This window comes from Delphinapterus leucas, chromosome 13 (assembly GCF_059928025.1).
Source record: "Delphinapterus leucas isolate spDelLeu-1000000601 "Yukka" chromosome 13, BTC_Dleu_Yukka2, whole genome shotgun sequence".
NCBI lineage: Eukaryota > Metazoa > Chordata > Mammalia > Artiodactyla > Monodontidae > Delphinapterus > Delphinapterus leucas.
This window is the reverse complement of record NC_143141.1, coordinates 26,624,308-26,637,436: the sequence shown is the minus strand read 5'-3', so window position 1 is coordinate 26,637,436 and position 13,129 is coordinate 26,624,308. Positions and strand designations below refer to the sequence as shown.

General features: G+C 45.7%; 1 protein-coding gene across 2 annotated transcripts in view; it reads right to left on the bottom strand.

The window, feature by feature from the left end:
* The window catches only part of DCTN1 (dynactin subunit 1), a 30,084-nt gene extending 19,893 nt beyond the window's left edge, over positions 1–10,191 (bottom strand). For both annotated transcript variants that reach the window (XM_022563114.3, XM_022563110.2), the window contains exon 1: positions 10,058–10,191. The gene's annotated coding sequence lies outside the window, so the exon portion shown is untranslated. The remainder of the gene's footprint in view (positions 1–10,057) is intronic.
* Positions 10,192–13,129: the final 2,938 nt, after the last annotated feature.

Here is a 13,129-nt window from a genome sequence, read left to right as displayed (position 1 = left end):
AAGAGAAACAATGAGATGGTTTGTTTTCTATTTTTCACAAAATTTCTTTAATAACCATATTACTTTTATAATTTAAAACGTTTAATAAGATTATACATTCTAGTGAGAGGTCTCAAGAGGGCTATGTAACCACTTCATTCATTTATCCATCTAATGGGCTAGAAACCAACAGTCCCCGCCCCTAAGTAGCTAACAAGGTTGTCCTGGGGTCTGATCTATGGCTCTACCAGCTACAGTGTGGATGTAGATTCCCTGGGCCGAGGGATACCTGTCTTGTCCGCACTGGGCTTCACTGGCTGAACAGGGTCTTCCTCCACTCCACCCTCTTTCTAAGGCAGGCCAGATAGCCTAATAGAAGAATGATAGCCAACAGCCAGATATATGGCCCCCAAACATCTCTCCACATCTCCAATCCTGGCCAGACCCCCTAGGAAACCATTTCTCTCCTCCTCTGCAAAATCTCCATGTTGCCCCCTCCTTTCCCTATTCACCATTACACAGGTGGGCAGGGCCATGCAGCTCCTTGCAGCCTGGACTTCGGCATGTTCAGAACACTTTACAGTCTACAGAACACCTTAAAAAACAATTGTATAGTACCATGGTTAAGAATACCGGTCCTAGACTCAGGCTGCTTACATTCAATCCCTGGCTTCACCACTTGGTAGCTACGTAAACTTGGTCCCGTTACTTAACATCTCTGTGCCTCAACTTCCTCATCTATCAATTGGGAACAAAGAACATCTCTGAGAGCTGTTGTGAGGATTAGCTGAGATAATCCATGTAAAACACTTAGGACATTGCCTGGTATTTAGTAAGCACTCAACAAAGTTAGCTAATAACTTAGTTATCATCATATTTGGACATCAAAATAACCCCATAAGAGGCAAGCCAGGAACAATGCTGACAAGGAAACAGGGCTTAGAGAACTGAGCAACTTCCCTGAAGTCACACAGAAGACAAGGAGTGGAGCTGTAACTGGAACCAAAGCCTGAACCAGAACCCTCTGCACTTTTTACTCTCCTCATTGATACCACACATATTTCTAGGCTTCCAAAGCTGTGCTCTTCCTCTGGACCACACTACCGTCAAAGATTCAAAAGAGCGCACATCCAAGAACATCACAGCTCACTAGCCACACAAGTGTATATAGTCACCTAACTTCTTAGATGCTGTTTCTTCTATAAAATGGGACTGTCACCTGCCATATCTACATTAATGCTCAAATAAGATAAAGCACATAAAAGTGCTCTGTAAAAAAAAATGCAGAAGCTGTACAGGTATTAAAATAAAACGTCTAGACGATAAATATTATAAGGAATTACAGAGAGGAAAAAGGTAAGCTAAAAAGAAAAGGGATACTTGATTATCCCTTGAATCATGAGGTTTTTGTTTGGATATATGGAGAGGAAAAGCCTGCAAACATTGTAATTTTTGAGTACAGTATGAGTAGAGACAGAAATAATTTTGCTTGACTGGGGAAAGTTAAAGATGACTAGCTTGGCTGAATCAGTGAATTCTGATGAGTTCTCCTATCAAACTATAAGCCTTTTAAAACAGACTCCTCAACTTTTCCTCTTTATGATCCCATCACTCTTAGCTCATGAAGTCAAATATTTATTGAATGAATTAACACTGATATTGAGATGTATTACAAAGTAAATATAGATAGTCAGGGAATTTAACATCACGTAGAGATAGATGAATTGGATCCGATAACAACAGGAAGCCAGTCTCTTCCTGAGCAGGAGACTGGCATAGTGAAAACTATTTTAGGAAGATCAAACAGGTGGCAGAGAGCAGAACGGAGTGGAGGCAAGAGCAACTTGATAAAGACAGGGAAAACAGCAAGGAGGCTATGGCAGTAATGAGCAAGGGGTGAGGAGGTCTGAGCCAGGCTCATGAGAGAAAAAGAGAGGGAAGAGGAAATGGACCGATTCAGAGACAGTACAAAAAAGCCCCGAGAAGGCCCTATGATAGATCAGACATGGGGAAAGAAGCAGTAGGCCTGTATGGGCTCTGGAGATGGACAGACCTGGGTACAGCTTTGGTTCTCTTATTTCCTCATGTGTATGACTCTGGGTAAGATATTTTCAGAGCCCTGGTTACCTCAACTGAAAAAAGCGGGAAATAATACCTACCTCACAGGGATGTTGCGAGGATTAAATAAGACTGAAGTAGAGCATTTAGTACAGTGCTGGGCACAGAATGTGTGTTCAACAAATTGTAGATATTGTCTTCATCACTACCGAGAGGGTACATCAATGACAACTGCACACGGTAGGAACTCAAACCTTGCATGAATAAATGGATGGATGAATGAATGCATGGACAAGTAAAGGAATGAATAAACTTGGGAGTTTTCAAGCAGGAATAATGGGAGAGTGATGATTGATAACAAGAGAATTGGATGGGAAACTGAACATGTTGAGAGAGAGAAAATAAGTCATAGGGCCTTCTCGGAGGCAAATTCAGTGTGACCACTGACACGTGTACTTCACGATCTCCTTCCAAAACGAACCTGTGATGCAGACAACACGGATTCCACTATTTCCATTCTACAGGTGACAGAATTGAGTCTCAGAAGTCAAACAACTCACCTAAGTCTCATAGCCAGCAGGGCACATGTGAGTAGGAAGGGGGGCACATTTGACTAGCTGTACAGGTAGGTGATCCTTCAACAGCACCATTGGGCCCCACCCCATGTCACACGGGACAACTCTGAGTTACATGCTACCTCAGCCAGAAGACAGATACTCCCTGGATTTCTAATCCATTTTCCTCCCTAATGATATTAAATACTAATAAAAACTCTAGGAAAATGGAAAGAGAGGAGGGAAAGAAATCTGTTTCTGATAGATTACCAGTGGTCTTGGAGAACATTTCAGAAATGACAGGAAAAGAAGTGGATTATTAGGAATTAAGGAGGAACTAGTAAGGAGGAAAAGCCTCTTTGGCACCCAGCCTGCACCATTTCTACCCTGCTTTTACTGGTACCCCAGCATCCTTTATGCCCCTGACCTCCTCTTGTCTCACCTTACCAAACTTTGATCCTGGGCTAACCCAACTGTTTGCTTTCTCTGATCCCACTTGTAGAGGTCTGAAATCCAGGCAGTCTGACAGCAGGTTCCACACACTCGAACTGAACTGCATTAGGAACGGGGTATTTCAATTTGGTTGCAAAGAGATAAAATGAAACATAAAGGTAACCAGCAAGATACAGATTTTCTTATAACTAGGGTGAAGTTGTACATCTCTAAAAGCACTAGTAGGAGAGGGATATGTGTGGATATAAGTCCCTCAGGAGTCAGGAAAGGAGAGGGGAATAGAAGCTCAGGTACTGGAAGCTTGGAAGGCCAGATTCCAGATATGCACAGGAACCCCGAAAGAAGATAAACAGAGCTTTTTATTCCTAGGTCCTACTCCAGTATCTGCCTTGCAGATCTCACACAGATAGGACCTAGACACTAAATAGACTTTTTTTTACCTCTCCAGCTCTTCATTATCCCCAGAAATTTCTGTAGCCCACTCTCACACTGAATACAGGTCTACCCCCTCCCAGGATATCCTCCTCCCCTAGGAATACCCAGTGACTACCAGGCCCACCTCCAAAGGGCCCAGACCTCCAAGAGCCAGGAAGGAAAGCTACACAATATGCCTCACTTATCCTCAATGAAGGCACTTCTGCAGGAAGGCAACAAACACTTGAGTGCAGCCTGGTACTCAAGAATTGCAAGCCGGGACTTCCCTGGTGGCGCAGTGGTTAAGAATCCACCTGCCAACGCAGGGGACAGGGGTTTGATCCCTGGTCTGGGAAGATCCCACATGCTGTGGAGCAACTAAGCCCGTTGCCACAATGACTGAAGCCTGCACGCCTAGAGCCTGTGCTCCTCAACAGAGAAGCCACCGCAATGAGAAGCCCGCACAACGGAACAGGAGCCCCCACTCGCTGCAACTAGAGAAAGCCCACGGGCAGCAACAAAGACCCAAAGCAGCCAATAAATAAATAAATAAATGTTCTTTGAAAAGAAAAAGAACTGCAACCCTCCCAGAGCTAGCAGCAGTCCTACTTAATAGCCTACTCGAAGTTCCTGTTGCTTTCTCCCCATGATCAACCAGCAAGTCCCTGGCACTAGGACCCTGCAGACAGGGAACCCTGAGCCTGCGCTCTAAAGAGAGAGATGCACCATTTCACAACTTCAGCAAAAGCCAAAGCAGCCAACAAAGCCACAGCCACCTCGGCTGTGCTGGGCTCTGCCTTTTGGGCAGCTCACCGGCCACTCCCCAGAAGCAGAGCATTCTGTCCTTTCTCTTTTTAAATCCACGTCATCATCTGATCATAATGGGAATCAATCTCAAGTCACCACGCAAAGGCGTATCCATGGCAACATCAAGAGGAAGGACACAGAAATGATGCTCCAGTGGCTGCAGCAGGGAAAGGTAAGTCCATTTCTCTTCCACCCATGCCATCTCATCATTCTCCCCTTTCACTCAAGTCAGGTGTGCACCTTACCTACAAATTCTATCTATCCCACCAATGGGGAAAACAAAGGTGAGTGTTAATAATCTATGCTATTATGTAAGGTCATAGGTCTGCCTAGTCCCATAACTGGCAGCAAAAATTCTTTTTCTGGCTGACTGAGACAAGATCTCTTTTCTTATTCACCATCTCAATTGACATGGTCTCAGCCTGCAGTACCTAACAAATCATTATCAGTCACTTTTTCTAGTCAGGTTGCTGGGAAATCACACAAGGATTTCAGAATTCTGTATGTAGTTGTAAAAATACAGCAGCAACACTGACTCTACCACCCTGCTCACCCAGGCCACTGCCATACCCACAGACTGGCCCTCCTTAGCAGCCCTAAACTCCAGCCCCTCAAGGACCAGAAACTGGGAGTTGGGATGAAATTTCTGCCTTTCTCTGATGCCTCAAGGAAGGAATGCCATTCCTGCAGAGGTAAGAGAGTCATCAGACATAAGTTCTACTAAGTGCAAGTAATACTCCATGCCTCAATTTCTCCTTCTGTAAAACACAGATACTAACAATACCTTTCTAACAGGGTTGTTGTCAGAATCACGTGAGAATGCCTGAAAAGCACTAAGAAGAGTGTCTGGTATGAAGCACTCAATAAAAGTCAGCCATAATTATTATGAAGAAGAGGAAAGAGAGGCCTACAGTGCAGGATTCAAGTTCGGAGGGTACTCAGTGTTCTTGGAGCATATCTCAACTCTGCTCTCTTTCCCTTTCCTCTCTGGACAGTTTCAAGTTTCCCTTACCACTATCAAGTCCCTGTTCCTATCCGAGCCCACACCAGGACCCCCACCCCTCAGCAGATAACCTTGCTGAGAAAGGAAATTGAACCTATTAGATAAGAATTCCTTTGCAAATTTAGGTGTATCCATCATTGCCTCTTTCTTCCTACATTCTTTTCCTTTCTTCTGTCATTCCTCTTCAAAAGAAATGATGTCTCCGTTTCAGAGACAACCCTCCACCCTCCTCTGCAATCATCTTTTCCTTTGTGCCTTCAAATGCAACCTCTCTATACTGGCTCTTACACATCATCAGATAACCCATGCTCAAGACTTCTATTCTAGGAAAATCTGTCTCTAGTCTCTGCTACTCCTCCACAAGCTGCCACCATCTTCCTTCCTTCCCAAACTACTCAAAGTGAGTAGTACATCCTCCCTATCCTCACTTCCCATCCACTCTTCAATCCACCTGGCTCCCATCCAGCTGCTCACACTAAAAAAATAAAAGAGCCCTGGTGACCACAATCTCCTAACTGCCCAATCTCAAAGTACATTTTCCAAGCTCATCCTACTTGACCTCGCTGTAGCAACAGAGGCTGCTGATTCTCTTCCTGCAACTTTTTCCTCTGTAGCTCCCTGGACAACATTCTCTCTCACCTTGCCCACCAATCCCTGTCATCTCCTCTGTTATCTTCAGTCTTCTATAAGCATGGCTAGGCTCATCCATTCCAACAGCATCAACTACCACTTACATCTACCACCCCTAGACACACACTCTCTTCTGAACTCCAGACCCACATTTCCACCTATCTGCTAAGCGCCACAGACGCCCAAATTCAACATGACCCAAAACACACGGAAGCTTCCCCCAGCAAATGTTCCTCATCTATACTCCCCCTTTACTACTGGTACCACCATCAATCCAAAATAGAAAACTGAGTCATCCTCAACAACTCTCTCTCTCTCTTGTTCTCAACAACCCATGAATTAGTCATTACGTCAGGTGAACTCTGTCTCTACAACCTCCAATTTATCCCCTCCTTCCCATCCCCACTAATACTTAATTCAGCTTGAAGCCAAGCCCAGGTTACTACAAGAGTCTCCTGATGTCCTGGATCCAGATTCTCCCCTTTCAGTCTATTTCCACAATTAGCTTTCCAAAATATAACCACATCACCTCCCTGCCTAAAAACCTCCAGTGGCTTTCCTCCCACAAAATTGAATCTTAGAACAAAACTACAGGCCATTAAAAACCTGGCCTCATTATGAATCTAATCTCATCAATCACCTCTCCTTTGATCCCAAAGTTCTCTTAGATTCCAGCCACTTGGATCTATCTATCTTATGCCTCTGCAAATGTTGCAAACGTCACCAAGTCTCTCTCTTCATCTTCAAGACTCAACTTACTTATCACCTCTTTCCTGAATATCCCCCTGATGTCTCCATGTGGAGCTAGTCATTCCCTCCTCTGCCCAACACTTTGGAAATATCTCTATTACAAGATCCCATTTTACTTACAATATCGTCTCCCTTATCCCATCGTGAATTCCTCCAGGGCACAGAATTTTTATTCATCTCAGTATGCTAAGCACTGAACACAGAAGACACTCAATGTTGAATAGAAGCCTATACCAACACCAGGCTCTAGGGATATAAATTGGTTCTGACAGGTTTCCCAGAGACACCATGGCGGAAGTACAACAGTCAGGCGCACATACACCCCAAGAGATGTAGCTCTTTGCTCACCAGATAGGAGCCTAAGAAACTAAAAGTGCAGGGACAGCTCCAGGTCCTATGGAATTTGGTAGTGACAAAAAATCACAACCTCATATGCTTCCAGGGTAAAAAGATGAGAGAGAGAGAGGGAGAGAGCGGGGGGGGGGGGAACACCTCTAGGCTCTATGGGAAGTGCAGATCTTTTGGGAAAATAGCTTTAGCGTGGCTTCAGAGTGGCAAGGGTCCAGTCTCTGCTTCAGTGAAACCCTCAGTGGATATGTGGGAGCTTGGGGAGGTCAGACTGGATAGCCAATCTGTCCATCAGCCAAGTACAACTAATATTAGCTGGAACTTCAAAACAAAAATTATATAAAACAAAATTCAGAGACTCCAGGATGGCAAGGACCCTAAGATAGATTTGAATCAGTCAATTGCTCAGCATTTACCTTCTCAGAGGACACTGAGGATCCAGTTCTCAGTTCCCTTGGTATGGGACAGCTAACCCAAGGCCCACACACCACCCAGTACCAATAGACAGGCTAAACAACCTAGGAATCCTCTACCACAATCCCTCCCGACCTATAACTCCAAACAGCCACTAACAATGATAGATCTGAGCAAGTACAACCTATGGCAGTTGTCGATCATGTATTATGATTTTCCCAACTATTTTGACTCCTCCCTAACAACTTCTTTTCCTTTGTAATCTCATGTGCATTCAGGCCCAACTTATCAATTCTTCCTCAGTATTGCCTCCTGCATTCTTCCTTTCTCTGCCATTACCATTGTCACCACTTTGGTCTGCCATGTAACAGCTTTGAGAATTAAGGCAAATCATTTACTCTCTTTGGCGCCTCATCTATAAAAACTGGGTAACAGCTGCCCTGCCTACCTCACAGGAAAGGTTGTCTGTGAAAGGTTCTGTAATCTGTAAAATGTTATACATAAATAGAAGGCATCACTATTATCAACCTAAGCCCTCTTTACCGATAATGTGAAGCATTATCTGGCTCCCTGCCTCTCTCCTTCTCCATTTCCAACCACACCATACACCACAGTAAGACAACTACACACTCTAAAACATTGCTTTGCCCAAAATCTTTCACTGACACACCATTTCTTACTTGAATCCAACAATTCTGGATCTGACGTACGCAGTGTCATCTCTGGACCACTGTCAGCTGCTTAGGATGCTTTCCCTAGTTTTGCAAAGCCCCACCCATCCTTCAAAGTCCAGCTACAGCCCCACTACACTCCACACAGAAGGACTACATTTATGAGACAGAGATTTGAAACAATGTCATGGAAGAATAAAGGATAATTCAGTTTGGGGAAAACTTGGTAGAAACACTGTCATCTCACACGTTAAGAGTCTTTTTTTTTTTTTTTTTTTCTTCCACCATGCCACGCAGCTTGTGGGATCTTAGTTCCCTGACCAGGGATTGAACCCAGGGCCTGGCAGTGAAAGCACCAAGTCCTAACCACTGGACCGCCAGGGAATTTCCAAGAGTCATCTTTTAAAGAGGGATTATACTTTTTTTTCTGTTTGATTCTAAGAGATAACCTAGGACCAACAGGATGGAAGTTATAGAGATGTATTTTAGCAATATGAAAAACTTCCTTATTGAGCTATCCCACGATGAAATGGGATGCCTTACATGCAGTAAATTCCCCATTACTAGAAATGTTCAAGCCCAAACTGGCCATAGGGCAAGGATATTTTAGATGTAATTCAATTATCACAAGGGTAACTGGACTAGAATCACAACATTTTAGGTCTGAAGGAAACATGAGAGATCTTCTAGTCCAGTCTCCTATTTTATAGGTCTGGACAGGGGAAGAGATCATTCGAGGCAGCACGGCTTGCTCTGGAGAGCAGGGAACAGAACGTGGTCTCTTTCAATCCAGTGAAAACCCTTGCTACTCGAAGTGTGTGTGGTCCATGGACTGGCAGCATCAGCATCACCCGGGAACTTGTTAAAAATACAGAACTAACCGAAATCTGTACTTTAACAGATTTTGTGTATGTAGCATTAAGGTTCAAAAAGCACTGACCTACACTGCCCCTTCCAAGCCTTGAGTTTCTAATTCTGGAACTCCATTTCCCAAACTGTTTCGTATGTTAAACAGAGGTAACACCCAAGAAAAACAGTATTTTCCGTTCAAATCTGGGAAACTCTCCATACTATACTTCCAGTAGGAAATTCGTGATAAAAATATCAGTAGCATACTGAAAGTTCCAAAATATTCTGTAGTAGAGAAAACTTTAACCATGAAGTTTCTGAACATATGTGAGCACAAAATGTCTTTGAAAAAAAAGTTATCCTTAACTACTATCGCTAACATCCCCGGGCCTTGGGCTTCGCCCATACATTAGCTAAAGAACTTCAATCTCCACCTCATAGCTCCTTGACTCTCAGTACCTTAAGCATACTGGATTAGTAAGTGGTCAAGACGGGCTTGCTGCTCTCCACACTGTTATAAGTGAGGGTAAGTTTCTAAATCACCGCCTCTTTTTTTTTTTTTTCTTTTTTTTCACCGCCTCTTAAAAATACCGGAGTTCGTCATCTGTGTGATTTAGCTGTGGGGATGCGCTAAGATGACTGCTCAAGGGTGAGCCTGCCAGTTAAGGCGGACGCCAGGAATGGGAGACTGACACACCAAACGCATATCCAGGCCCCCCACCTTGAGTCCGCTTTGGTTTTTGTTTGTTTGCTTGTTTTTCTGTTTGACACAACTTCTCAACCGTGTGCCCCACAGGAAACCTGTAGCTTTGGAGTGGGTTCAGGGGTGCCTTGGATGCTCCCAGGAAAGGAGGGGAACCCTTGCAGTTCTGGAGGAATTCGGAGACGCAATCACTCGACCCCGGGAGCACACCACACCGGCAGGCTGAAGAGCTCAGGTGGGTCGGACCAGCCCAGACGCAGGGGGCGCCCACCCCCGCCGCGGCCCACCCCTGCCGACCCCCACCCCGCACACCCGGCTCCCGGCCGCGCCCGCCCTAGGCGAGCGCCGAGTCCCCAGAGCACAGCCAGGAGCCTCGCGAACACGGTGGGGGAGGAGGCAGTTTCCAGGGTCGCCGCCTCCGTACCTGTCCTGCCAGGGGCTCCGCGCCCGGCTCCGGGCCCCACCGTAGACCGACGCCCAAGCCCTAGCGGGGGCCCGCCCCGCCCGCATGGGCTGCCCGCCGTGCCGCCCGACCCCTGTAGGCCCGTCCCAGGCCCTCTAGCCGCTGAGGCCCACAGGCGCTCTGGTCGAGGGAACACGCTACTCTTGCCCGAAGACCAGTCCGGGTTAAATACTGCGCGCTGAGCGCGGCCGAGAAGACTTCGATCAGGCACAAAGCTGGACGCCTGGAGCGAAATAAGCGCGTGCGCACTGTACACGGGAAGCCGATTAGGACCACAGGAGAGAGGCGAGCGGTGCCCAGCGACCTCTGCAGGCAGAGGGTAGACAGCCCAGAGAGGAGCCCGAGGATTCCTTTGCGTTAAGCAAAGGGCTCCCCCAGAGGGTGGCTATGCTTCTGAGTGCTAAGCTGTTAATTAAAACAATACTAGTAAACCATCTTTCGTCAGGTAGCTTAAGGAAAAAATTAAAATTTGCTGCTATTCAGTATTAGCCATCATATGGGGATTCAGGCATTCTCATGCCCTTATGCAAATTTACATAATGGACTTTGGCATTTTTTAATTAAAAAAAAAGAAAACATGGGTGGCAGGAGTGGCAGCGGCTGAAGTAGGAGATAGATGGGCCCCTGGGCTGGACAGCTGGTGCTTGTCAAATGGAGCAAAACTGAAGTTTATCCTCAGCCAGACAAGAATGCAAGGCCCATTTCCCTTCCTTCATTGATGTGGAGGGAATGAACTAGCAGTGGGGTATTTGTTGCAGTAAAAATAGAAATGAGACTTTTCTTTTTGGATAAACAAGGAAAATAAGTAAACAATGAACAGGTTGGGGAAACAGCATAACCAGGCCTGAAAGTGTTAAGCAATCTTGGTTATTCTTTAGCTGTTACTACTCATAAACACGTGTAGCTAGACTTGTCCTTAGCAAAGCCAATTACTCTCTGACCCCCATATGAATTACCCTTTGCACCTGGCATTTCTTCTCCTACACACCCTTGCAGCACTCTTCATTTCAGAAAGAAGGTCACAGCTGATAACTTCAGGGACACCAGACCCGGTTGCTCAGCTGCCTGATGCCAGCTTTGGCCATAAATTTGCAGAAGAAAAGAAATGCAAGACCTTAATTACTTTGAGCCTTATCACCTACCCCAGACCGCGAGCCCCAAGCTATAAAAACCTTTCCCAGTGGCGGGGTGGGGGGGCACAGTTCTTGAGACTCTAGCCTGCTGTGTTCCCCCTTTTGCCTAGCAAAGAATAAAGCTACTTTTTCTCCTTCAAAACTCCGTCTCCGTATTTCTTTTCGGCATTGGTGCACAGAAAGCCAAGATTTTGGCATCACAGCCAGGCAACCCAGCTTCGTGAAGATTCGCGGCATGCTGTGGCCCGCAGGCACCCAGCACGCGCCTGCCCCGCTGCCATGGTGTCCAAGAGGAAGGTCAGCTCTGCCGAGGGGCACAGAAGGAGGAGCCCAAGAGGAGACCAGCGATGCTGTTGGCTAAAACAGCTTCTGCAAAAGTGGAAATGAAGCCAAAACGGTGGAAGGAAAGGATAAATCTTCAGGCAAAAAGTGCAAACAAAGGGGAAAAGGGAGCAAAGGGAAAACAGGCTGAAGTGGCTCACCAAGAGACTAAAGAAGACTTACCTGCAGAAAACGGAGAAAATAAAAATGAGGAGAGGCCAGCCTCTGATGAAGCAGGAAAGAAAGAAGCCAAGTCTGATTAATATCAAACACCCGGTCCTATCAGTGGTCCCTGTCTCCCTTCTTGTACAATCCAGAGGAATATTTTTACCAACTATTGTGTAAATGCAAGTTTTTTAGTAGCTCTAAAAACATTTTTAAAAAGGAGGGAATCCCACTTCATCTCATTTTTTAAGTGTGTGACAGGGAAGAGCTAAATCGGACTCCACATTGGATCTGTTTCTTTGACTTTAACCTTTGATTTTCGTTGCTTTTGTCATTATAATCATGCATAATGACCTGCCTCAGGAAACCCTGCCCACCTGTGAATGGCTGCAAGAAAAAAGAAACTAACACAACACCTCACTGAGGCTGGTCATTCCAGGAGATGTTTTGCAAGACTAATGGCCCTTTTACTTTACTTCCTCACCGCCTCTGCCTCTCTGATTCTATAAAAGAAACTGGCATCCAGACCCAGATAAGATGGTTTATCGGAGACACTAGTCTGCCATCTTCCCGGTCTGCCGGCTTTCCGAATAAAGTCGTATTCCTTACCTCAACACCTCGTCTTCGATTCATTGGCCTGTCGTGCAGAAAGCAGAGTGAGCTTGGACTCGGCAACAAATTTAGCGAGCCAACCAGGAGCCTTGCTCGTGTCTAGCCAGCCCCGGTCAGGGAATATTGAGGCAAGGCCCTAGCAGCTGCCAGGACCATTTGTCCTGAGGATCTTCCCTTCAAAATTCCCTGAAGCGGCACTGGTTATCCCAGCACTTGGCAATTGAAGCAAGGCACCGGCAAACTTCAATTTGGTGCTATGAGTCAATGGACTCGATTCGATTTGGAGGGTAAGTCGCTCCGGCGTGCACGCCAGGAACATATTCCCCCCTCAATCTGGGCTTTTCCTTTACAGGACAAGCCAATCTGGTTGAGGTACCCTGCTGGAGGGGGGAATTGTTGTTGGACTCTGCCCGATTCTGGGAACTGGTTCCCTGGGAACTAGTTCATTGGTTTTGTAGGGTAAGTCTACCCGATCTGGGAACTAGTTCGTTGGTTTTGTCTTGGTTTTGTGTGCATCGATGCTAGAATTTGTGCCTTTTGTGTTGGAATTTGTTGGCGTCTTCTGTGTCTTGGTGTCATCAAACTTTTAAAAATGGAAAATACTCCATCTATCCTAAAGGAGAGCCCTTTGGGGAATATATTATATAAATGGGCAAAACATAGCCATGAGCCTATGACTAAGAAAGACATGATGTACTATTGTAATAGGGTGTGGACCCAATATATGTTAGGATCAGAAGAACGATGGCCCCTGAATGGCTCACTCAATTATTATACAATCTCGCAGTTAGAAATGTTCTGC